This window comes from Prenolepis imparis, unplaced genomic scaffold, assembly GCF_030444845.1.
Source record: "Prenolepis imparis isolate NDT839.2.m4 unplaced genomic scaffold, iyPreImpa1.0 SCAF_2, whole genome shotgun sequence".
NCBI classification, from domain to species: domain Eukaryota; kingdom Metazoa; phylum Arthropoda; class Insecta; order Hymenoptera; family Formicidae; genus Prenolepis; species Prenolepis imparis.
The window spans coordinates 9360664-9386232 of NW_028141160.1; the positions used below are offsets into that span (position 1 = coordinate 9360664).

At 37.9% G+C, this 25569-nt stretch overlaps 2 long non-coding RNA genes across 2 annotated transcripts in view; one reads left to right on the top strand and one right to left on the bottom strand.

Moving 5' to 3' along the window:
- The window catches only part of LOC145948983 (uncharacterized), a 279704-nt gene extending 277174 nt beyond the window's left edge, over window positions 1-2530 (top strand). The window contains exon 5 of the long non-coding RNA XR_014427521.1: window positions 2287-2530. This is a non-coding gene — a long non-coding RNA (uncharacterized LOC145948983). The remainder of the gene's footprint in view (window positions 1-2286) is intronic.
- A 17827-nt stretch (window positions 2531-20357) lies between these two features.
- Window positions 20358-25569, bottom strand: part of LOC145948982 (uncharacterized) — a 52402-nt gene continuing 47190 nt past the window's right edge. The window contains exons 5-6 of the long non-coding RNA XR_014427520.1: window positions 21118-21226; window positions 20358-20435 (exon numbers count right to left, since the gene is read on the bottom strand). This is a non-coding gene — a long non-coding RNA (uncharacterized LOC145948982). The remainder of the gene's footprint in view (window positions 20436-21117; window positions 21227-25569) is intronic.

Below are 25569 nucleotides of genomic sequence, written 5' to 3' on the forward strand. Positions count from 1 at the left end.
ATAAATGTCTAATTATGTATTCGTATATTAATATTTTTAAAGTTATTTGGAAATGTATACTGTACGGTTATATACACAATGGACTAAAACTTTTATTATAATAAGAACGATTACGTTCTTATTATAATAAAAGTTTTAGTCCATTGTGTATATAACCGTACAGTATACATTTCCAAATTATTATTAAATAATTATTTTATGAGTGTAATAATTAATAAGTATGATAAATATTTAGCAATGATTCACTGTTATTATAAAACAGTTACATTCTTCTACTTCCTCGGGCAAGCGGTCCCAGGAAATTTTCGAGAAACTTTCGCAGAGTTAAATAAGGAGCCACAATTAATCACTTACTGTTTTTCAACCGGTACTCGTACATCCGCGTTTAACGCTGTTTCTCATGGCTCAAACTTCTCGTAGACTTTTAACAAGATGGAATCTTGTTAAGCTCTCCTAACTTTGTCGACATCGCCGAAACTAACTTTAAAAACTGTTTTAGTGAAATATTCGAATATTAAAAATATCGTGGGGGATTAAGTATGTAAATTGCACGTATAAATACGATAGATATTATAATTATATTTTTTTATCTATTTTGTAAAGTAATCGTTATAAGGATTTGAGAAATAATCGATATAAGCTGCATTGAATGAATATGGCGTAACGATAACTTTTGAGCTTATTGAGCCAATCCATCTTCGAATTCTCGAAAATCTTATAGTTATCTTATACGGTGTTTTAATAATGAAATGAGAGATCCAGACGCTCGACCTGCGTTGGTGGTGGACTCATTAATTTCTTGGGCAGAGTTTCTAATTGGCTGCCTGATCTTTTATTTATGACAGGCATCGATTTTACTGTGAGGAGAGAAAAGTTCCGCGTTAATAACGTTAGTTAAATCCTTTCGCGCACCTTCGAAGCGTATATATATATTTATGTTTTCCATTTTTCGCATTTTAATTTAACGAGATGTTCATTTATAAAGGAAAACGAAATGACACTATTCTTTCGGCAAATTGTCATTTTTTCATCTTTTATTTGTGTCGCGACTTGAAAAAAAAAGTCATAGTTTGTCCGGGGAGAAGAAAAATAATTATAATATTGTAGAAAAATAAATATAATACTTGTACATTAATTCAATTCTAATTGCATTTGCACACCGAGATAAAATATTATGTACAAACGTTACGTTGTTACGTTACAAAAAGGCTCCGCCGTTTCTTTATCCTCGATCTTCGCAACGGCACTCAGAGAAGGATACTGGAAACAAGGAAAGGGAACCCTTAAATTCATCATCGGAGGCCGACGCTTCACAAAGATACGGGTCGTTAAGCTGGGAGCTTATGATTCACGATCGGCTTTGTATCCGCAGAGTCCGTCTACTCCGCCAGAAGAGAGAGAACCAAACAGAAGAGAAGAAAGGAGCCGATACCAGCGAGAAGAAAGAAAAACCAGGCCTACACGATCCTTCGCGTTGTGGATAATTGAGGGTTCTGTGAATCAATACACCGAGCCGAAACCCGCGGAAACGATACGCCGGTAGGCTCGCGGGATTTCGTTATAGTATAATGCCCAGTATCCCCGAAATATAATTAAGGCGACTTTTCAATTTAACTCCGATATTTTAAAAGATATAATTAAGGTCCGACCCACCACTCAACGACGAAGCCACTAATTGCGCAAGGGGGAATCCCCGAGGAATACTGCCTCGGGGAGGGTAGCGGTAGGTGGAGGCATTTCTATGCCTGGTGTACCTATATATATATATATACGCATACAACTACGTGTGTACCTATACACCTACAGTATACGCGGCCGTGTCCGTACTATCGGTGCACCGCAGCACGACACGAAACACACCATGGACATGTCCTGCGGCACGCCATAGAACACCGTCTACTACGGACATCCCCCGGGAACGATCCATCCACATCTCCCGCGTTGGCTCCTCCGTCGTTCACGGGACCCCGGCGTTCTCGTTTCTTTCTTTCGTCCCGACTGTTCTCTTCGTCTCTTTTTTTTCTCGTCTTTCGTGTGTTTGACTCCCCTTCTCTCTCTTCCTCTCTTTCAGATACTTTTCTTTTTCACATCCTCCGTGTTATCGGGTCCAAGGTCAACCGATCGAAGGTAATTTTCTTGTCCCGATCGTTTCCGCTCGTCCCCCGAGAACGATCCGTTTCGTGTCTTTTCTCCTTTTTTAACGGGTTGTGTTCCTTTTTTCACGTTATACTTTCTCCCTTTTTCTTCGCATCTTTATCCTATTTTTTTTTCTCTCTTATTTCACAGAGTCGCTCTACAAATTCGAGGGGGACGATGCTAGGAGATGGTAGAGAGAAGCATCGATGGAAATTGGTCCGCAATGTATTCGACCATTGGCGAGCTGGATAGAACTTGTCGGTGGTGCGAGCTCAAATTAAAAGTACCACTGATCCTAGGGGAAATATTCGTGAACCGATGACGAACATGTTCGACAAAGTTATAGGTTCCAACTTTTCTGATTGTTCGCGTACGGCGGTAGTCTACATATTAAATAGTCGCATGTATATATAATATGAATTGTAATTTGTTAGAATAAGTTCTGCAAGATTAAAACGAAATATTGATTAAAAAATTGTGTGTATACAATATGGTAATGCAATAAAATATATATAATCACAGTTTTATAATAATGTCTTATTGGTCTCAATAAAATTTCATTCTGCACATGTAGTATGTGTCAATTTCGCACGATATAGCATTCATGTCATTTAAATCTTCGCGAAGAACCATAGAATATCGACGCCGAGAAAATCGAATAGGCTGTGCTAGATTACCGAAATTTCCAATCGGTAAAGTTCTCATTCGCGCGTAGACCTCTGATTTAACTCGATTGAAGAACGAGTCTCGCAATTTCGGCCGGCGTAATTACGTGAAAATGGAGAGAAACCTTTTTTTCCGCGAGGAAATACCCGACCGCGTATAACGTTTTCAAGTCTCTGCGTTACGTTATTTATTATGCATTTTTACCTTACCAATGATATAGTTACAATACAATTCTCTTTGATATTTTTGAACTCCATTTTTACGAGTTAATAATTTAAAGAAAATATTTAGCAAAAAGATATTACAGTATTTAAAAAAATCTCACAATACATCCGATGATTTTCGTGTAATTCAATCTCTCTTCTTCTCTCGAGGCGGAACAAATCATGCAAATACATGGAAATTTTGGAGACAGAAACAATATTGCCAAAATATTTTACGTGGTATGTACATAAATATATTTATACATATATGTACACGGAATATTAAATTATGCAAACATCTTAAAGTATGTATAGATCAATCATTTATTAAGCGATTGATATATACGGAACTTATTCTTATTTTAATTTGATCCTGTGATTTGATCGTTTTACTGCGCGTTCTAAATACGAATTATATTTAAATCTTTGCCGGATCGGCGCATCATTCGAGAGGGATGAATCGTCGTCGTCGTTGGCACTTAAAACTAAAACAACACTAATTTTCAAACTATGAAATGGCGAAGAGTAATGGATTTTATCTTGAAAATATTGTCTGAAATACCGATACGATTTGTTAATGCTTGATTGAGACGAATTTTTTGATACCGGAAACATCATTCAAATAGATTAATATCGCTCTTGTCATCGGTTTGCGTGCATTTGAGTACCAATTTGATTAAGATGCGCAATTTGTTGAAGATACTATAATATACCAACATGAAGCCTCATTAACGTTTTCGCCATTGAAAATCGGAAATTATCTGTAAACCTCGTAGCACCATTAACGCACTCGATATTATCGAGTATTCGGTATGTTTAAAGTATATAATAATTTATTGATATACATACATCACGTTGAATAATCATATTTAAATCAGTGGTAGAAAGATTATTTAGATGTGCGATAATCCACGATGTTAATATTTACGCGCTATATATATATATATATATATATATATATATATCTATTTAGGCGTTATATATTTTTAGAACGAATTAGAGAATAAGATAATGTTAAACTTGAGGATCACTAGTATTTTTGTACACGTTCGATGTGCGTAAGATGTATTATTGTAGATATGTGCAATTTCTAATTTGTGATTTATTATGTTACGCAATTTTTATTGCCGCTAGATTTTATATCGTGAAACAGGGCTTGACAGAAAAATTTGCTGCAGTAAGTTAAAAGTCCTTTACATAGAGAATTCCCTTTGATAAGAACTCACGACACTGCCACATCGATTTCTCGAAGTATTGCCAAGGGCCGACCGCAAGGTTAGCGAGTTTCGTCGGAGAGGTTCACCAGGATTGACCCTTCGAAGATCAAAGGAAACCTCAGATCGATGGGGTTGCCCCGATTCAATTTATCCTTACCGATTTGATCGCTACCGGCGAGTCCTCTCTTCTTTCTAGGAATAGACACACCTTTTATTCATTATTGAAATCGCGCGGGGATCAACGATTTCCGGCGATTGGATGATGACTCCAAAAAGAGAATCGCTAGTGGCGATCTTATTCTTGGGATCGAGAAGAGTCACGATAAAATAAAAGCAATTCCCATTTATTACATAAATTAAGATACAGAAAAATCATTAATCTTTGATTATTATTACTTGGCGATATTATTTCATAATATTACATAAGGTGAGAAGAAAATTTGTAAAACGGTACTTTTAAATCAGCGAAACGTAAATTAAAAAAGAAATTTATGGTAATGATTCTGTAAATCTGCGCGAGAAAGATTCCAATATAATCATAGCAGGAAACGAAGGGCTGTACTTGGTTACGACGACGTCGCGCGATTAAATATTTGTAGAATCGTCCCTTTAGAATTCGCGCGTTTCCGACGAGAGGGGACGCGAGGAGGCATTTATAAATCCATGAAGTCGGGGATTAACGACCGCGACAACCGAACTGTGCCATTGTCTTGAGAAAACTTGGAGCCAGATCGACGGAACTTTTCTCAGATGGCGAAAGGGCGTGCCCGTTCGTTCTTAGGACGTCTGTCGGCAGTTAGCAAAGTATGGCACGCTCGGGGGAGCGCCCGATATGATTTCACGCAATTTCAGGGACAGAAGAACATTGTGAACCTTGGTGGAGTGGCTGCAAGGGCGGTGAGAGACGTAGGAGAGAGAGATGGGAGAAGAAAGGGGGAGGGAGAGGAAAGGGGGACAAAGGGGTTCTGAGTAGAGCGATTAGCACGGCCCATTGCGCGATGCTAGTGGCACACAACAGCGACCCTGTTCAACTTGAACCGTTTCCAACCATCCAGGACTATCCTTTATACTGACAAGATCGTCCTGGGTACAATCGATGACACACGCGGCTTGAATAAAAACTTTTACGTCAAAGCTACATCGATTGCACACGTGGCGTCTCATTATTTACTACTGTTTCGGTTAAATGTGTAACTGTTTAAATAAATTTAAAATAGTTGAAATTTTAAAACGTGTAAAGTAGAAAAAAATATCAGTACATATTTTTTGTTTCATACAAGTTATATGTTTCAAAGATTGAATCTGCTGTCTGTATTTTAATGATAAATGAATTTAATTTTTCATAGATTTTATAAAAAAAAAATTTTTAACATAACAATATGAAAAATGATAAGAGATCTGGGATATTCATGATATTGAAAACCGCGGGAAAGCGGAGAAAATCGCCTTGGATCGCGTCGTAGGTCGAAATGCGAGAGCTTAGGACTTTTATTTTTTATCGGCAACGGGCGCGAGTCGCTCGCCCGTAGCAGGAATTTTTCATCGAGGGCCGCCCCGGACGGAGGGAAGGGAAGAATCAGCGAAGTAGCGGAACAGGGTGACGGAGACGAGATGCACTTAGCAGAAGGAATGGTCGACGGGATGATTCGACGGCTTTAAGAGTGAGGTATAGAAGAAGGAAGCCTAGAGAGAGAATGGAATGGGGTGGGATTGAACCCCGGCGTACGGGATGGTTGCAAAATAGTCAGAAATGCAGGCGGCTCTTTCCGCGGCACGTTCTCGCTCTATCGCGAGAGAAGTCCTCTCTCCGTTCTCGACGTACCTTATAACCTTCGCCCGAGGAATTAATACCGGCCACCTCCGATACAGCGAGAGGGAGCAGCGTATCGCGCTCGATTACCACGCATTCGACGTTGATGTATGACACGGATGCGATATCGCTGTTACCCGCACGTGGGTAATCGATTCGCGAGAATTCTCTGAACCGATGATACAACACCGTGGATCCGCCGGCGAATTTTTTGCCTCCACAGTATCGTGATTGTATCGTGACGTTTGGCAATTTCGATCAATTTTCTATTCTGGTAGGATTAACTGGTGCGAAAGGAATTTACTTACTCCCTCGTATATAGTAAATGCGTTATAAATCTCAATGCATTTGTATCACAAAAATTATTTCGGAAGAAATCTGCCTTGTTGCAGTTATATTTGTAGTAACTTATCTAAGAATCTCTTTTCATTATTTCGAATGACAAAGTCGATCGAAGTACTACTGACGTGACCGCGTAACTGAGCTCATTCGTGTAATTGGAGAAATAGTCGACAGGTCACTGGAATTCTCTAAATTAATTAAGGACAGTCGAGAGCGCTATACAATCTGCTAATGGCAGGAAGACGAACTTGATCAACATGAATTCGAATCGGCGACCCTTTGCCGCTTATATTTCTCGCTATATTTACAGCTGGGTGAATCGAGTCTTTCAGGGCGTATTTCCCCCCTGTAGCTTTCCATCTCAAAAGGAGGGACCCGGGGATCTCAGACGATCATTGTTTCGTGGCCTTGCATTTACGCCCGAAAAGTACTTAACGCTTTCTCTCTACGCACTTCTTTAATATATATACATCCCTAAAAGTAATAATTTATATGTAAGAGTCTTTTGTAAAATAACTAGGGGCGCGTTTTATGACATCCCGCTGCTATAAAAATTGTCCGTTGTGTTCGTACCGTGCGTTCTTTTCTTGCGAGAAAATATCAATGATATATGGATGATGTAGGTAAAGTATGTGCATTATAATGGCGATTAAAACAAATGTATGAACGCATATGGCGCACAATCCAATATCCGTTTAAAAGAGAATGCGGATAATTATCAATCGATCGCTATCTCCTACACGTGGAAACAAATACCTGCGAGAGCATTATTACCTTTGATGTACCACATATTACATACGCGCATATCGATCCACTTGAGTCGCGGAATAATGTAGTAAATTGAACATATCCTTATCGTGCATTCGATTCGTTCGAAAACCTATTCTTCATCAATATAGCCGCATAAAAATTTTTCTAAAATATAATTAACATAAAATATATGTTTTAATAAAGTCGTGCATAAAGTTCTGTAGAGTTTAGCAAAGAAATAGTCGACTTTGTCAAATAAATGACAATTGTTTAAATACACAATTTAAAGAACAATTAATTTAAAGAATAATATATATAATTTTAAATATAATTTTAATAATAATTTTCATTGCTTTAATTTTGCTAATTTTAATTGAACTTAGTTTCCGCACTGGAAGATCGAAGACTTTCTTATATTCATCGCAATCGTTTAACAAGTTGACACTTTTTTATCCTCCACCGAATCGAGTGAAACTTCATTGCTATAATTTCCCTCTTAGTCGATTACGGCATCTCGACCCTCGACGATGTTGCGAACTGTCATGGGCGTTTCAGGATGATAGATCGCGATCGCTATCGAAAACAAGATCGTCACCCTTTTTCTCTTGCCTATCTGCTGGACCCTGCGAAACGCGCAGGCACGCCCTAAAATCTCGCCTATCGCGTCCACTAGCCCTATTATTACAGCACCAACGGTGGAATGTAATTTCCGGCGCATCAACGAGAGGATCCAGATCGGTCCTTGTCGCTTGTCTCTACTCGTGGAAGGTTCCTGTCGACGACTCCTCGTAATCGTTGTAATCGATATTGTTCGAGGCATCTCACTATCGCGTATAAAATTACCGCGAATTTTTATTTTGCCGGTGGCAATTAAAGTTTCATAATGGTTTTCCACTACTTTTCTCATTATCTTGACGCTTTATTCATATTATAGTAAGAGCTCTCTAGAAATGAATTTTTTATCATTATTATTAATTTATAGAACACTCATTTGAACACACAATTTAAACTCGTTGCGTAATGCAGCGTAATGTAAGAAACTAAAAAAATGAAAATAAAAATTATCTTTCGTAATTGCATGAAGCATCTTGCTAAAATTTATCGCATCTGCATTTGTTTGAGATAAAATAAAAAAATATAATACAAATGCTAATTAATTACAGATATACTAATGTTCGTAAATTTTGTGAGAGAAAATTTACTTAACAATTTCTACCGTATAAATGCACGCGCTACAGTTCGTCAAGATAATGACGAAACGTGACGAGCAAATTATCAAAGCGTTTCGCGTCAGATCGCATATTTATACACTCCGCATATTTATGAACACGATGACTCGATGCGGAGCGGCGACGAAGTACTGTTTTGTAAACGGCGACAATTTGTCACGTGCGCTTTTGGCAAAACAGTCTGGAACGCGTCATAACGTTGAACGCAGTTACCTGGCTATGACGCCTTTGGGGGATGGCTCGCCAGGGACGACGTCGCGTTATCGAGGGCAACGAGAGGCTGCTATTAATCACTCCTTGTTTGTTAAGCGGCGTACACACCTGCTTCCGTAATATCCTGCCTGCAGTGTATAACCAGGCAGCCCCTCTGTAGCGGGAAACGTATGCTTTCAAGGGTGTCCCAGCTCGGTAGTTGGATACCTGCACACAAATACACATAGACACGCGCATACATATATAAACAGGTGACTGTGTACAGTGCCGAAAGTTTCGACAAAGCCGTATGCAGCACTCGCACGTATCAGGGAACGCGAGGACATTGTCGCTCGTTCGGCGCCCGATCGCTCTACAAGCTGTCGTTCGCCTCGACTACGTTGATGACGACGCTAGTTCAGATGCAGCGACGATACCGCCATTATCCTCACAGCAAATTGATTAACGCTCTTGACGGCCGGGGCACGTTTTACAGATCTACGAGCGATATAAAGATATACGTCCGCAAAACTGATCCGGAATACGAGAGCGGGATTATTAATGGAAAACGGTTCTCCCTCCATATCCGTTCGCGATTATAAATTTGCGACTATGGTTAATTCGCGCATGTATGAAGCTTTGGATTTATCCGCCGCAAATAATCTTACGCGCGCGTTTTTCCGGGAAAACAAGAAACGCAACAGATCTCGATTTCCGAGCCGTGCAATCGCATGCAAGTTTTAGTATATCGGACTCCCACGAGTATCTATGCAGCGAGCGAGCGGACCCTCGAAATGCCAACATTCTCTCCTCCGGGAAATTTCCTAACATCTTGGTGATCCAATTCGCCGAGCTCCGGCTTTCGCCTCTCTGCCGGTTCAAATAACGATGCGTTTTTTATTTAATCGCATATTCGACTACAACTCGCAACGCTTCTCTCTGAAATATCAAAGTGAACAATTAGAGCGCTATCACTCGGATAAGGGAAAACACTCGCAGCATCCACTGCAACATCAAAAGTGTGATATCGCGAGGAAAAGAGAAATATAGTGGAAAATAAAAAGCTACAGTCTACGGGAAATCCTATTATACCACGGTGATTATTTTGTAAAACCATTTCCTTTTGTAAAGATCTCGTATATGGTAATTTAAGTTATCAGCGACCTCATTAAAACGGCTCTTTGAGCGATGAATCGTCCTCCGTTAGACGCATTCGAATGAGTAATAGTCCGGTTGCAAAAAGTATCCAATTATAATCAAAGAAATGGAAATCTCGCGAATGGGAGAAACAGCAAGATGCATCGGAGAAATTAGCGTTAGAAAGGCGGCGGGAAATTCGAGCCGAAGCTTTCGAGAGCAAGAGACGACAAAAGAAGTTTATACCGACGTTACAGAGTGTCTTCTTGCTTATCTCGGTTTTACGCAAGAACGCGCTCATCAGGATTTCCATCAGGAAGACCCGCGAGTTTTGCTCCGATACGCTAATGTTGATTGACGTCTCGGTGACGACTTCTAGAATGATGTCTGTCGAGCACTTCGCTCGTCATCTTATTCGCGTTTCGAAGCATTATTGCAAAATGTACGTATTCGATCTTATATCCGACTTAATGTAAAAATTAAAGTATATATATATATATATTTTTTTTTTCTTTATTTCTTTAACGATTCATCGCACATTCAGAACTGTAAAGTCTTCATCGATTACACAAATGCCTTTTTATAAAGACATTATACGGCTAAATATCTTATTAAATATCTTATTCATCATTTGATCGACGATGTTATCGTAATCTCACAGATTGCGACTCTCATGTGTCATTAGCCTCTCATATTTGCCAAAGCTCTTTTTTTTCACGATGTCGATCCGTCGACAACAAGACGATTCAGTCGAAACGATACGTTATCGCTCTACAAGCACCATTATCTCATCACTCTCAACATTCGTTTATCAAACGATGCCGTACTTTATGTATCAGCCAGTATGTCTCATTCAGTTCGAAGAATATATCCCGACGTTCATTGCACGCACGCACACGCGCGCGCATAAATGTAGACATAAAAATCATACGCGCGCTCTCTTAGCCGGGCACGCTCTTTGAAAGCCTGCATTACGAGCGATCCTCGACAGCGTACGGATGTTCGTGTCAAGGGAGATAAATCGTCGTGAACGCTCGTAATTATGTAGGCGCCTACGGAGAAAGCGTAAAGTATCGTTGCCCGGCGTCGGCTCTCATCAACGGGACGTCGATAAATATTAAAAGATCCTAATTGGATTTCACGGGGCTTTATCAGTCACTTAACGCCTTTCCGTATAGCAGGCTGAAAGGACCGCAGGAATATAACGCTGACAGTTAAAGGCCAAAGTTACATATTTTTCAAATGTCCTCGCATCTTGAGCTATTAAAACTATCCAGACGTAGGGATAATTAGCGGTCGCCGTCTCTTAGCGTCGCAAAAGCGTTCTGCTTATGTTAGCGAGAGGTCTTAATGTTGTTAATGCACGCATCACGTTTGTTTTAGCCAATCATTATATATGATTTTCTGTGTGTCATGTACACTCTATCGCTGGTCGCAATTGTATTATTTACCATGAAATATATTTAACTAAAGTTTCTATTTCCGGACTCTTCACAGAAAGAGAGAAAGATCAAGACAATCGAAGTCTTTCAGTGTTGATCGTCCGTAAGGTTTTGTCGACGGAAACCCGGAGACCCTAGTAGGATAAGATATCAATGAACGATCTCGCTTTTGAATCGAAGACAATACATGTCAAGCAAGAGATCGGAGAAAGGAGAAATCGCGCGCTTTGATCGGGAGGGGCTGATGTCGGATGATTTACTCGCCTTGAAAGAACATTGATAGCGCGGCATCTAAAGTTTTTACCATTTGGCGCCTTGTCGATCAAGAGACACCATCGTAATTTCGATTAATGAAAGACACAATAATAGCCCGTTTATTATCCTTTCAAACAATAACGTTTGTTGTATAATTTATGCAACGCAATCAATAATGTACAAATTATTGTGTTTGTTTATATATTACTTTTCATAGATTTTATATATTTTATTTCATACATTCTTTTTATACGACGCGTTTAATAATTAATTTAGATAATAAATCATATAAAATGATTGACAGAAACATACGAGGAATAGACAGGTAAACATATCCCAACTTGACGCGATTGAAAAGAACGTTCTTTTCACTCGAGATTTTTTTTCACCGCAAGATGCATTTTTTTATCAACGATAGGCGCACTCTTGATGCCCGCAGGCCCCGAGCACTCGAGATCGGTGCTCTATAAGCGAGATTATCTGGTTCCCAGGAAAGCTCCGTCCTCTATTTGGGCCCAATGAGCACTGAGTGCCTACGCACGTTGAGAGGCTGGCTCGCATTCAATTCGATTCTTACTCTCTCAATGGTTCATTGTGCCCGTCTTTGTACAATCGCGATTCCGAATGTCGCTCGTTTCTATTTTGATTCACGCAGCGTGCCCGGAGGAGAGGGTGACCCGAGAGGGGCCCCGAGTGTCGCACGAAACGATCGAGAGTCGTCGGGGACGCGCCGTCGGTTTTGTCAACGGTCGCTTTGCACTTTTTTTTCCGCTCTTGTCTTATGCCCCGAGGAGGAGAAAATGAAATTATTATGCTCCGCGGCGTGCAGGTTTGCCGCTGAGCTATTGTGCGCATTGAATGCATTTTGCAGGTTCCTTGAGCACACTTTTCTCTCTGAGAATAGAAGCAATCTCACCGCAAACGAAATCTCAAGAACCATCTCGGAGCCGGGGAAAATCGCTCGTGTAATATTTTGCACGGTCTAATTTTATGCAAACAATGCAGAATTTTTTTTCATGTTATATATGTATATAATTCATATTATATATAAAAAATTACATTATTATTTTTATTAAATATTAAGTGAATCTTTATAGATTTATTACGCCTAAAATATTTACGGAAAGATCTTTGCAATTATATTGTTGTCTTCTCGTTTAATCGAATAATGAGAAGGCATCGGAGAAGAATAATGTAATTCAAAATACAAATATCGATAATTAAAAATATCAATCTTTCTGTAAATCTTATGTATATATATAATAAAATTTACGAAAAGATATTTACAATCATATTGTTTTTTCATTTTGTCGACTCGAAATTGTAAAGCGAGAGGACACGGAAGAGTATTTCGTAATGCAAAAATCAATGAACATTTTATCTCAATACATATACTCGTATATACACTCGTGAGAAGAGAATCGAGGAAACGTGCAAATATTTCTCGAAGCCGCGATGGGGTTGCCGTTATACGAGACAATTAGCGGTAGAATGTTGTCGGAGAGACAAACGTGTACTGTATAGGCAAAAGAGGGCGGAAGAGAGAAAAGAGACAGACGAGCGAAGTCGTCGATTGGAAGATTAAATACTATTCTCATTCGCTTCCGGCGGCTTTACACGTGCTCGCGCTCGTAAACGTGTACGGCCGCGTATAAATGTATCCAGAGATCACGTTAGGTACGTGAATATGCGCGCGTAAACGATGTACACCCACGCGAAACCGGTAATACATACGTACTCGCCTAGGTCGAGAGCCATGCCGAAGGGGTTGCAAGGCAGCAATAGCGGCACCGGCACGGATGTTGCTGCTGTTTGCAAAGCGGTGTATTATACTGTCAGCCATGTCGGGGATTAGCAAACGCAATACATCGGGGCTTCGCGATCGTGCTGAGCATCTGTTCGCCAATCCAGTTCCCCCTTCGCCCTTCAAAGTACGTCTCTCTCTCTCACTCCCTCTTTCTCTATCCCCAAGTCCCTATCCTTCTCTTTCTCCGACTTCGCTCGCTATGCACTACCTCGCTATGCTACCTCTCCTACAAGAGCTGCATCACAATTGACCCCCGTTGCACGTTACGGGCATGCACGATTTGCAAATAACGCGAAAATCCCTCGGCGCGTTGAAGGCGACACCCCAAAGTGTCGTTGTTACAAGCATAGTTCGCGATGATGACGATTTGCGTGCTCGCGAATGCATCGTTTATTGCCGTGATATTCCGTGACTTTTCTCCTTTCGAATCTCTTACACCTACCTTCTATCTCATCTTAAAATATTAATAACAGAAACAGATGGATATTTAAATAAATAGAACTGACTTTCTTCACGGAATCAAGATGTAATTAAGTAATTAAAAAATTAACAAATCGTATTTCACATGACGTATACAAATATTTTAGAAACTTTAGACTTATAAATTTAATTCAAACTTAATGGGGTAATAAAAAATAATAATGGGCTATTTTTTCAGGACTGTTTTACGTCAAGTGCGTTTACGGGTACTTGTTAAGAAGCTTTGTGACAGAGATATATTTGATGTTCACGCACGTACTGCAAATACACGAGAGCAACGTAAATCCTTGCCATATCAATACCGGCTGTTTGCGGGTAAGTTCGCCGCGCGAATCTGCGTGTCCAAGTAGCCGCTGTTACCCCTCTGTGATGTATCCCTTTAATCTTATGTATTTATGGATTTCTGGGAAAAGATCACGAACGCACGAAAAGTGCTACCTAGGATATTGATCTGTGTGCACACGCGATTAGAATGTTGCCAACTATTTATGGCTAAATGGAGGTGGTGTTGCACTGTTTGGCAATGGATTAACGAAGAAATCACAGATAAAAGCAAAACGAATAATACGAATATTCGTACCGTGCACCTTTCTCTGTCCTGACAGTTTGCCGATGGTGGATATTATTAACCAGGAAATATTTTGGTAGATTTCGATAGAAAGGGCTTTGCGAAATCACAGCTGATTCGTATATGGCGCACGAATCGCGAAGCAGCGGGCGTCAAGGGAATTTATATAGTGGAAATTCTATCGTAAATAATACGGAAGTTCGTGACACTTTTACCGTCGTCGACGAGGCATAATGTGTATGTGTATCTATCGCGTGGCAGGCGGCGTGAAAGTTTCGAGCGAATATCGTCGATTAACTTCTTCCGGGAATATAGTTAGCAGTTAGCTGTCTGTTAGCTTTTAATGGGGTTGTAAGGCATCGCGGACTGCACTACAAACAGTTACTCACTGCCAATATAGTGCAACAAGGGTTTAATCAAATTTTGAAGTCTCAAGCTGTGAAGCTATATACACTATAATTTATAACATTATTTTAAGTCGAAGCACGCTGTCGATTACTAAGTTTTGTTACTCGATCTTTTCGTGATTCGAGATTTAATCAATGCAACATATAAATATATTGATTTTTTTATAATTATGTTTTAATTGAATATACTATATCATATTTATTATATATGAATTGAGTGTAATACAGTCTGTTAAATTGATATTATGTTATTAACATAATAAAACAATTTTAATACAAATGTATCAAATCGCGTGATTTAGTCACAGGTAATAAAGTAAAATTAATAAAGTAAAAAAAATAAGACATTAAATATCTTATTTATATATACATAATTATCTCTTGTTTGAGAAATAATTGCAATAATTTTAACGCCCGATTATCGACGACTCGTGAGAGAATACTATACATGTTTAATCCCATTTAGCGGATTATTTGATGGAGCTTGGCATCCATCAGTGCCAATGAATTCATGATATCGATATTATTTCTGAAACAAACGCGTAATATTCCGAGAAATAATTGCGACAGTATTACGTGGACAAAACCAGATTTCGCAAAATGTCCCATTGTCAAGAGAGTTACGAAGTTACGTTTTTTAAGTTGACGTGTCCCCGTCGGGGCAAAACAATAACGCGCGTCGCCGTTGAAATGACAGCGAAAACGAACCGTCGCCCCGTTCCTAAACCCGCTCTCTTGCCCGCAATGCGCGTTGGATCGCTACCATTATCACGAATGACGATGCAGACGCACGTCATTTTATCTCCCGACGCGTCCGGTCCGCTTCTGCGTTTGTGCGCGTGTTTGTACGTATATGTGTGTATGTGTGTGTGTCAGATGGAGCAAAAAAAAAAGGGAAGTTTCTCACCTATACCGGCTGGTACTGCACCGTTCAGAAGTTTATTTAGCCGTCGACTGACACGAAAATCCCGTCGAGGCTTTTATTATGGACGGTGCTGTCGGACTCGAAAGAGGAAAAAAAATGTCAATTCATCCGGCAGCTTAACACGACGCGCGTGAGGCAGTAGCTATTCGTCCGACATAGCATTAATTGATTTATTTCGCAGTGTTGCCGTGGCCTTCTTCTCTGTGTTAATTTTCAACGTTACCTCCCGCATGTCTCGATCCATCGTTCACGACGGCTAGAAAACGCGGAACGGTTCGTTGACGCTGAAGATTCATTACGTTTCTAATACAGCAGACTAAATGACAGATTAGCGAAAGAGGGAATTTAGGAGGGCGGGTATCTATAAGGAAGGGTATCTGGGGAGATATTTGTCTTGGCTGACTTGCATGTATTTGTCTTGAGAAGAGAAGAGGAACTTACAAGTTTCAGTTACGAGAGCGAAAGTCATATTCTCTATATTATAACGACAGACTGCGAGAAGCATTTATCGCGTCGTAAACATTTATAGATACGTTAAACAGATCTCTCGAGCGATATCGCATTTCCCTTTCTCGATCATCATTAAGTATACAACTTTAACGCGATCTAATATCTGTTTCTCCTAAATGAAAAACATTCTATTTATCAACAAAGAAAATATTAATATTTAAGATATAATTCCTTTGAAGCTAATATGTAGTTTATTAAAAAGAAATAAATTTTTTTCTTTTAATATATTAAAACCTAGCTGCTTGACAGAATGTACTTGCTTATCAGATTATAAAAATCGTCTATTTTTGTTACAATAGATATTAAATAAATATTTTCTTTATTTTATATGCGAATGCAGATGACGACAGCCAATGCAAAGTTTTCCCGAATGCCAATAATTGCCGCCTACATTCTTAGTCGCCCTTTACAATTTCAACTATGAGCCCTATAAACTAAGACAAGCCGCAGATACCCACACGAACGAAAATGCTGCGTGCACACGTAGAGAACGCAGGTATTTATCGGTGTTCGATCAACATTCCGCGGAGTGCGTAGATGCGCGTGCGGCGCGTTACGCAATCCAAATCGGCCGCGCTTTATCGGTCGTCAACCGGAAACACGCGTTTATACCAAGCTAAAGGCGACCGCACAGCGAGAGGATTCTTCCCCGACGCGTATACACGTCTACTCGAAGCGATCGATAAAATTCCGGAGGATGCCTCGGATGGCAGTCATCGTATATTTCAAGCGATTCAACCGCGCGTTTATTAAAATGCAAATTCATACCGTAAATAAATATATAAATAAGTACAGAATATAATTTTTGTCAATTACACACTTTTGTATAATTATTGATTACTTTTAATAAAATTTTTGTTTATAATCGACAGAAGCTTTAAAGATATAAAATTCCAAGGCGCATAAATCTTTCTCGCGAATGGACTCACTCAGTTTGACGACAAGAGGGCACGGCGAAAAATAAAAGAAAAAAAAATAGAAGAACATTTCAAGAGTAGTTCATAGAAACTCGATACTTTACTTTTCGTCCCGAGTGCAGTAAAGTTTGAAGTACGGGTCAATAACAGGCCTTCGGACATAGGTCAGAGCGATGGTCGAGGAAAACGGATAGGGAAGCGAAAACTCGGCATAGAGATAAGTAGGATGGCATATTGATTTCGACTGACTCTCTCTCCCGCGGTGGTTGGGAGGTTTGAAAGTGAGGAACTAACCACCATGCGAGGAAGAAGGAGAGATCGGTAGAAACGGCTAGTTACAATATATGTACGACTGTGTAAGGAGAAAGACGAGAGAAAGACGAGGGGGTGAGAAACACGAAGAAGGAAAGAGACGGAGACGGACGGAATGAGCGAACGGAGTCGAAGGTAGAGGAAACTCGGAGGAGAGAAGCACAAAGAGCGAGGGGGAGAGGTACCGCGAGAATTACCAGATCGATATTAAGTTGCGATAGTTCCCGTTTCGACTGCAGGGCGCTTGCGTTTGCACCCTTACCCTTAGGCCACCCCCCACCTGTATTATACCTGCCGCTACACCTGGCGACGACCTGACCCCGCGACCTGTGACCTCTAGACCGGCGGATCCGGATTATATCGAGCGATCGAAACCGACCTCCGTTATACCTTCCAATGCTCGCGCAACAGTTCGCGCGCCTCGGTGTGCCGAGACAATTCCGGATTAGGGGGCTAAGGTGATAAATTGTCGGCAATAAATATTCGTTGCAGATGCATTGATTTATATGTACTACTAGATCTCCACTATTGTAATAAGTGAGGGAAAATTCTGCGTCTATTTTTATTATATTAAATTTTAATACGAGCGATATATATTATTAATAACGCTTTTCTTTTAAAAGTAAAGTTTTATACTCATATCTAGAATATTAAAAATAAATATTAAAATATGAACGATATTCAATCTCAATTTTTTGATCTGATGACAGCTATATAACAGACGCTCTAAGTGAATCTATCATACTCGATTATCATTTTCAAGCTTATTCATGTTTTCTTTGGCGAAAAATGCGTTATAACTGCGAGTTTTAAATGATATGTTGGCATGGGTAATCGATTGGCAGTAACGCATGGAAAAGTTTTGAATAGTAAGTTTTTCTGAATAGGGGAGAGAGAGAGAATGTTGTGTGTGATTTATATGAATTTCAATTGTACATGAAAATATATTATCTGTGTAAATATCGAATATACTAATATAAATATAATATATTTTTGTGTATAAAATATAAGACTTTGTCAAAAGATAGACATGTTCAATAATCGTGAATAAGATATATATTTAATATCGTAAAAATGGCAAAAAATATTTTCTTATGCGACCTACTTCTACGCGAAAGCAATTTTAAACTTCTGACTCAAGACTGAAATATTCAACGTTTTTCGATGGTAGTTAGGTGTCCATACGTATTCAGGTGAAACTGCGTGGGAAGTACGAGGTCGTAGGTCAGAACGCGATATCGCCGGACCTCTGACCCCGAAATGGTAGATCCAATGCAGTACGATTGGTGATTTTCATCGTATGTTACGAAGATTCGATAAATAAATGCTAACAAATTATAACATCGACGAAAAATTTTGTGACTCGCGCATAATGCGTTTATTTAAATAAAAAATTGCGTTATCGTAAGAATATACTTTACTTATACTATTAGATAAAAAATCACCATGTCATTTTTTCGCTTGAAAAACTTCTATTGTAGCGATCATTTGTCTAAAATTCGATATTTTTGTTGCACATATCATTAATTAGTTATTCACTTGTTGGCTAATTTTTTTGAATAGACATTTGTAATATATAACAAATTTAACTTGTCAACTATAGCTGAAAATATCAACTTGCTACGTCTGTCAGTACCAGTGAAATTCCAACACAATATCGAATATTATAATAAATTGGTACAATCTCATGCTCTACTCGATGTTGTCTTTTATTGACATTCATGTCGATCGCAATTAGCTTGTCTAGCGTTTAATAAACGCCGTCGACATCCACATGCTTACTGACAAATGGCCGTCACCTCTAACCCTCGCTTCTTTTCGTTCATGTTTCAATCTCCCCTGCGCGAAGAGGTGTCGAATAAATTCGTAACGCTACATCCGGAAATCCGCGACCGAATGATGCCGCCCGAGACAGATGTGAATTATCAACGATCTACCAACTTAGGTTTCGGATCAACGAAACTGCGATACGTGGAAGTGATGACGCGGGAAAAAAATTACGGGGAAAACGATCAGAAGAGGTCACTGCTTCCTGGAGGGCTGCCTCGCCATCGCTTCCTGTGTTTACATTGCGCCGTCCTGACGTCTCTTCTCGTCAGGACGCTCTCAAACGTGGACGCCGCGCTGACAACTTGTCAGTAAGCTTCTTGTGGATGTTTTCTGACAGGGGACACATGGTGCCCGTACGTTGTCGTAGACTAAACTTATGTCTAAGAGATAAAACAACGGATCTGCGCGCGATATGTCATGTATTCATCTATAATTGTGTGTGTCTTTATGTTATTGCTATATATAAAATATATTTAGACAAATTATTTGAGATACTATTATATCATAGATCCGTTATTTTAAAATATAAAAGAAAAGTTTGTCACTCACCGATCGATGAGTAAATCGCAAAGTTGATGACAGTAAAGTTGATCTGTAACATACAAATATAAGATCGAAATTATAGCAGCGCCTAAAATGAGTTATATTAAAAAAAAATTATTATTGTATGCATTTGAATTTTATTTTCGATTTGTAAAATAATAAACATATATTTAATAATTGAAATAATTTTATAATTTTGAAAAGATCCTATTAAAATTTTACCTATTCTTTAATAATTCTACATAAAAGTTATAATCGTTTAAATATTTTTGCTAGATTTTTAAATAAAAATCTTTCTCTCTAATTCTCTCCTGTTTAAATCATCTAAATAAATATACGCAATTAATCGCGCAATTTAAATCGCGCGCACGCGATTAATAAGTAACTAATATAAATAATAAATTACCCCAGGGTTGCTCCACCGGCGCCCGATGCCTCCAAGGCCTGCTCCTTCTCTCAGGTTGTCAAGGTCGTCAGGGTCCGTTAACTCACGCGCGACACTTTGGACGGCACTCCCGCACTTTATACGCGCGACACTTCTGAATTCGCGAAGCAATATACTGTTGCGCGCGAGGATTGCACTTTGAGTCGATGAAGTAACTAGCAATAATTAAAATACGAAACGGAAGCAAACGGACTCGATGGATCAACGCGAAGACACGACGAATCATTCGCGTCACACCGAAAACCGACGCACTATTCAGTGTGAACTCGACAACATCAAATGTGCTCGCCACATATGAGTCGTCTGTGTGAGCTAAAATTAAAGATAAATATTCGAGATATTAATATAATTAGATTTGCCGATTATTTATACGACAAATATCGATTGAATAAATTTCGCAATAAACAATAGTACGTTATACATTGTAAGAAAATGAGCACTAAACATAAAATAAATTAATTGATTGTCATCACAAAATATTATAATGCAATACAAAATAAATTTATGCGGAATATTCTGATTCCTCATTTTCAATTTAATTATTAATTAAACGATTGATATATTAATATTTTTCATTATTTTAATGCGTTTGATTTAATTACTTTAATTGATCTTGCATTTTGTGTTTTATTAAACGAGCTCAGTTTGAATGATTATACACATTTGGATCGACAAAATATTTAAAGTATATCGAACGAAATATATTTGACTCAAAGCATCGCGCGTTAGAGAAATAATTATTATCTGTAAGGGGGAGATTGCAATAAAATAATAATTTATAATTTTAGTCTTTCTTTCTTCGATTTCTATTTGAAATAATATACGTACATAATCGCGCTTCGATAAAGACCTATCATTGCGATACAATTACGTGTCGCTTATATCGAAAATTAATTAATTGTTAATTGTTATAATCATAGCGAAATTTTTCGATACTTGTCGCAATTGCGTTTCGAAAAAAAATGCGAATATATATGGAGCCCCTCGAATTTACCTTACAGCTCGACTGTCGCCACGTGAATGATAACAGGACAAGAATGCAACAAATAGTCGGTGTAGAAACAATATAAACAATAGCGCGCTATCTGCCAAGGCCGCCAAAGCTGGAACAAAATGACAAAATATAAATTAATTTGTTGCCAAAATATTTTACATATAAAATATATGTATGTATTATATCTTTTAAATTATATATTTAATTTATTAACTATCAATTAAATAATTAATATATAACGGGGTTTTTCTTTGCATTTATTATTCGATTTTACGATTCGTGTTTTATTACGAATTGCTAATAATATTGTGGAAATAATCACTTTTTATGTATTTAGCGTTGTGCACTATCGTATCGCTTGATATAGTATATAAAAACATCTGCATAAAAACAAAATAAATTTATATCTTTTATTTCTTAAATTTTAAATTATTAATAAAATGATATTAATAAATTACTATTAATAATATTATTAATACAATAATAATTATTATTAATAAAAGATTGGATATATATCGCAGCCTTTTTTATACTTTAATCACTTAATCCTGAAAGTTTATTTATTTGAGAGAAATAATAATAATAATAATTTTAGTCTCTACTTCTCTGTAACTTGAATAATAATTGCAAAAGTTATTTCTTCCGATAATGAAGAAGAAAATCAGCATAAACTGAGGTTAAAAATGTACACAGTCATCAAGACAAGTCTCCAATGTTATTTACATCCATTACTTTCCTTTTTTATTTTATGTACAAAACTCGATAGAGAGAAACGAAAAAAATTTTAATCGAGAAACTTCTGAACAATATGAACCAGGTATTCACTGGAGGTCGGTTCTCCAGGCTTTAGATAATGCAATGGCTAGTCTTTCTCTTAAAGAGAAAGCATCTTTGACTCTAAATTACTGATAATAATTATTCGAACATGACAAATTATTCGTTACCTAAAACTTCAAAGCGTATATAAAATTTTTTCTAAAATATTTATGGTATTAATTAATTTAGAATAGCCATCTTTTGATTTTACATGTACAAAATTGCATTGTAAACGTTTCTTGTGCAAGAAAGAAAGAAATGAAGAAGAGTATGATTATTTTACTTTCTATTTTAATAATAGCCTACATTTTTTAATTTTATCGTATTTTAAAAGAAATGTTAGAAAATTTATTTATTACAATGAAAATCATTGTCATAGATCACAGAGGTAGTGCATTAAACTGAAATATTATTTTCCCATATATTATAATAATGTCATTTTGTTGGAGAGACGGTAAAGATTTTTTTCTCTAGAATAATCTTTAACGATGATAGGCAAATTGTTGTTCTCCAGACAAAAGAGATGCGCCGCTTATTTCCGCGTTGAACGATGATGAGCCCTTGTATAATATCTGATTTTTACATGTGTTTTACACGTATGAATAGCTGTTAGAACTGGTGCGACAGAAGTCGCACATATAAGCTGACTTTGCGCGGCTAATTAGGGTAATTTCCGCGGGACCGATGTAAACGCCACGTCATTATGACGACCATGACTAAAGACCCCTGACGTATTACGGCGTTCCACGCACAATGGCGAGACCAGAGATTCGCATTGCACAATACCACTCTGGCTCGATCTATGCACTAACGTTCCATCTGCGCGTCTTCCACGTGACGAGCTCACCCACGCATATATAGTTTATTCTGCTTCTGTATTCAGGTGTTCCATTCAAGTCGGGATAGGATTGTCATGCTTGAAACGCGAACAATGTCACCGTTAATGTTTCAAACTAATATAAATTAACTCTTTGTACATAAATTATGAACTTGTTCGTGAAAAATTTTTTTTTCGATGTTATAAGATAATCTACATAAGCAAATATGTGTAGAAATAATTAATGTTTCCATATATGAGAAAAATTATTAACAGTAAGTAATTCTAGAGTGCTTATATAAACATTCGCGATACAATGTTATGATGTGTTAAGTAAAAGTTTGCTGCAAAAAAATAATATGTTACATATAACATATTTTTTAATTAATTCCCACATATATAGACATAAATATAATTAATGCTCTGTAAAAAAAAATTGGTCTGGGATAATGCACTATTGTGTACAAATTGAAATACGTAGATCGATCATATATCTAGAAATTAATTAAATGTTTTATGTTATAAAAAATATTTTTGTATCATTATATTAATAGCACCTCTCATAGTATATTCTTCTTTTTTACAGAAGGCTCTAGCGTTATGGTTTGTCGCGCGCTTAGCAACCGCGAAATATTGGAATATCTTTTCTCGCTACGCGTTTATACTCGCACAGATTAGTCGACCTTTTAAAATTAATTTCTCATTAATTATTACGAAGATTGCAAAACTGTGGAGAACTTTTCTACTCGATTTAACTCGTTGTACCCGATGCACACGAGAGATGATGCGATTATTACAGGACACCCTATATAAGAGAAGAATATTTTATGAGATGCTAATAATGATACCACTAAGATATTTTTATAGCATAAAATATTTAATTGATTTTTGGATATACGATCGATTTGCCGTATTTCAATTTACATACAATGGTACAACCGCAAACTCGTATATTGTACCAGACCAGTTTGAAACGAACGCGAATATTCCATCTGTGCGTCTTCCATGTGACGAACTACCCACGGTAATTGAGATTTATGGAAATGGGCAGTAATACTGTTCTATGTCGAATAATGATTGTAACAACCTTTTCCAATTAATATTTCTGTGTAAATAAATAACAATTAATCAATTCTCTTTTACATATAATTTTCATGATTTAGTAATTATTTTAAAGATAAGTAAAAGATTTTATATATATATTATCATATTACAATCGATCATTATGTGATACAGGACACTATCGTTATATCGATCATTTACTTCATGCTTATTAAATACAACCATAAAGCATGCGAATAAAGCAATATACATATATCATAATTCATAGTAAGATAAATAGTCGACAAAATGAAATATCTAATAACCTCGGCATAGTTTATGAATCCGTGCAGGGATTTGTATGCCACGTTTCATATAGCGAAATCGATTTCTAGACGATGCACGATTTAACAGGCGGTACACAATGCATGATGATTTAGCATAGCGCTATAAATATATCTGACTACCGAATTAAATGTAATAAATAGATAGGTTGGGCTTTATTGAGGGGAAGTGAAATTTTGAGCTGGTGTTAGCACCCTTCGGAAAGTAATCGTGTCTGCCACGATACGTCCTTCATTAATTACGGTTACGAGGGGGCAATATGCCAGGAATCTCGGGTACTTTAGTACAGTATTCACCGGAGGGGAAGAAAGAAGACTCACACATCTGTCAAAATCTCTTTTGGAAGGATGATAAATCTTTACAAAATCAGTATCTGTAACTATTCTTCATAGCCCCCCCGTACCCCCATCACAGATTATTTAGAACAATTTAACTTCGACCTGACCGAATTTTATATTATAATAATCTAAAAAAAGAATTCCCTTTGTATAACGTATGCGTATGAAGCTATAATTTTATTTATCCATTTTATTTTACTTTGTCAGAGAAATGTGGTTTCTCACATACATCGTAATCCGCAAAAGATAACAGCATCAAATGTTAAACTACACGAAATATTTCTCATCTTGTTGAAATCATCCACTGTCAAGCAATTCACTAAATGCTCGGCGAAACTAGCCAACTCGCGGCAGTTTGCTAAACACTTGCAAGACATTGCTGAAATTCGAGACTTAATTACGAGAAACGCGGCAAGTTTATACGCTCCGGTGTGCTCGAACGGGCCCCCGCGCTTTCTGTCCCAGGTGGAAATGCAGACTGGTTCCGCGCCAATGGGCATTATACGGGACTTGACAGTCAGGCCGCGGCGTGTTGCAGTGATTAATGCTAACTGCGAGCTATCCCTCCCCCGGACTATTGCCATCCACCCTCTCGCTCGCCGGTAACAGATGTACCCCCTATTAATCAATCCGGTCCTCCGTTCCTGCCCTCCCAGTATCGTCGGCGGCCGGGTCTAGTCTCTCATATCATCGCTCAACCCTTCTCGTCCTTTGCGTCACGCCGTATAGTCTACTTCAAACGTGTGTTTCACGTCCGATATCTCCGATTTGATACGCTCCTGAGATGATCACGTATCTTGATTCCTATGCATTACGTGCATATCGATCGCGTTCTATTAATATTAATAGATTTATATATTAAAATATCAAAAGCGAACGATATGTAGAGATATATATTTTTACGTTCTCTTTATAAATTCGCGAAAGAAATGTTTAAAAAAAATTCAATGATATTCCTGATAAAATTTAAACATAACTAGTGTTCGCACAAACATGAATGTAACATTATTTAAAAAATTCACGTATTTAGAACAGTAATATCACAAATGTATGAGTTAATAATATTATGTATATATAATTTGTCTTCGAGCGACA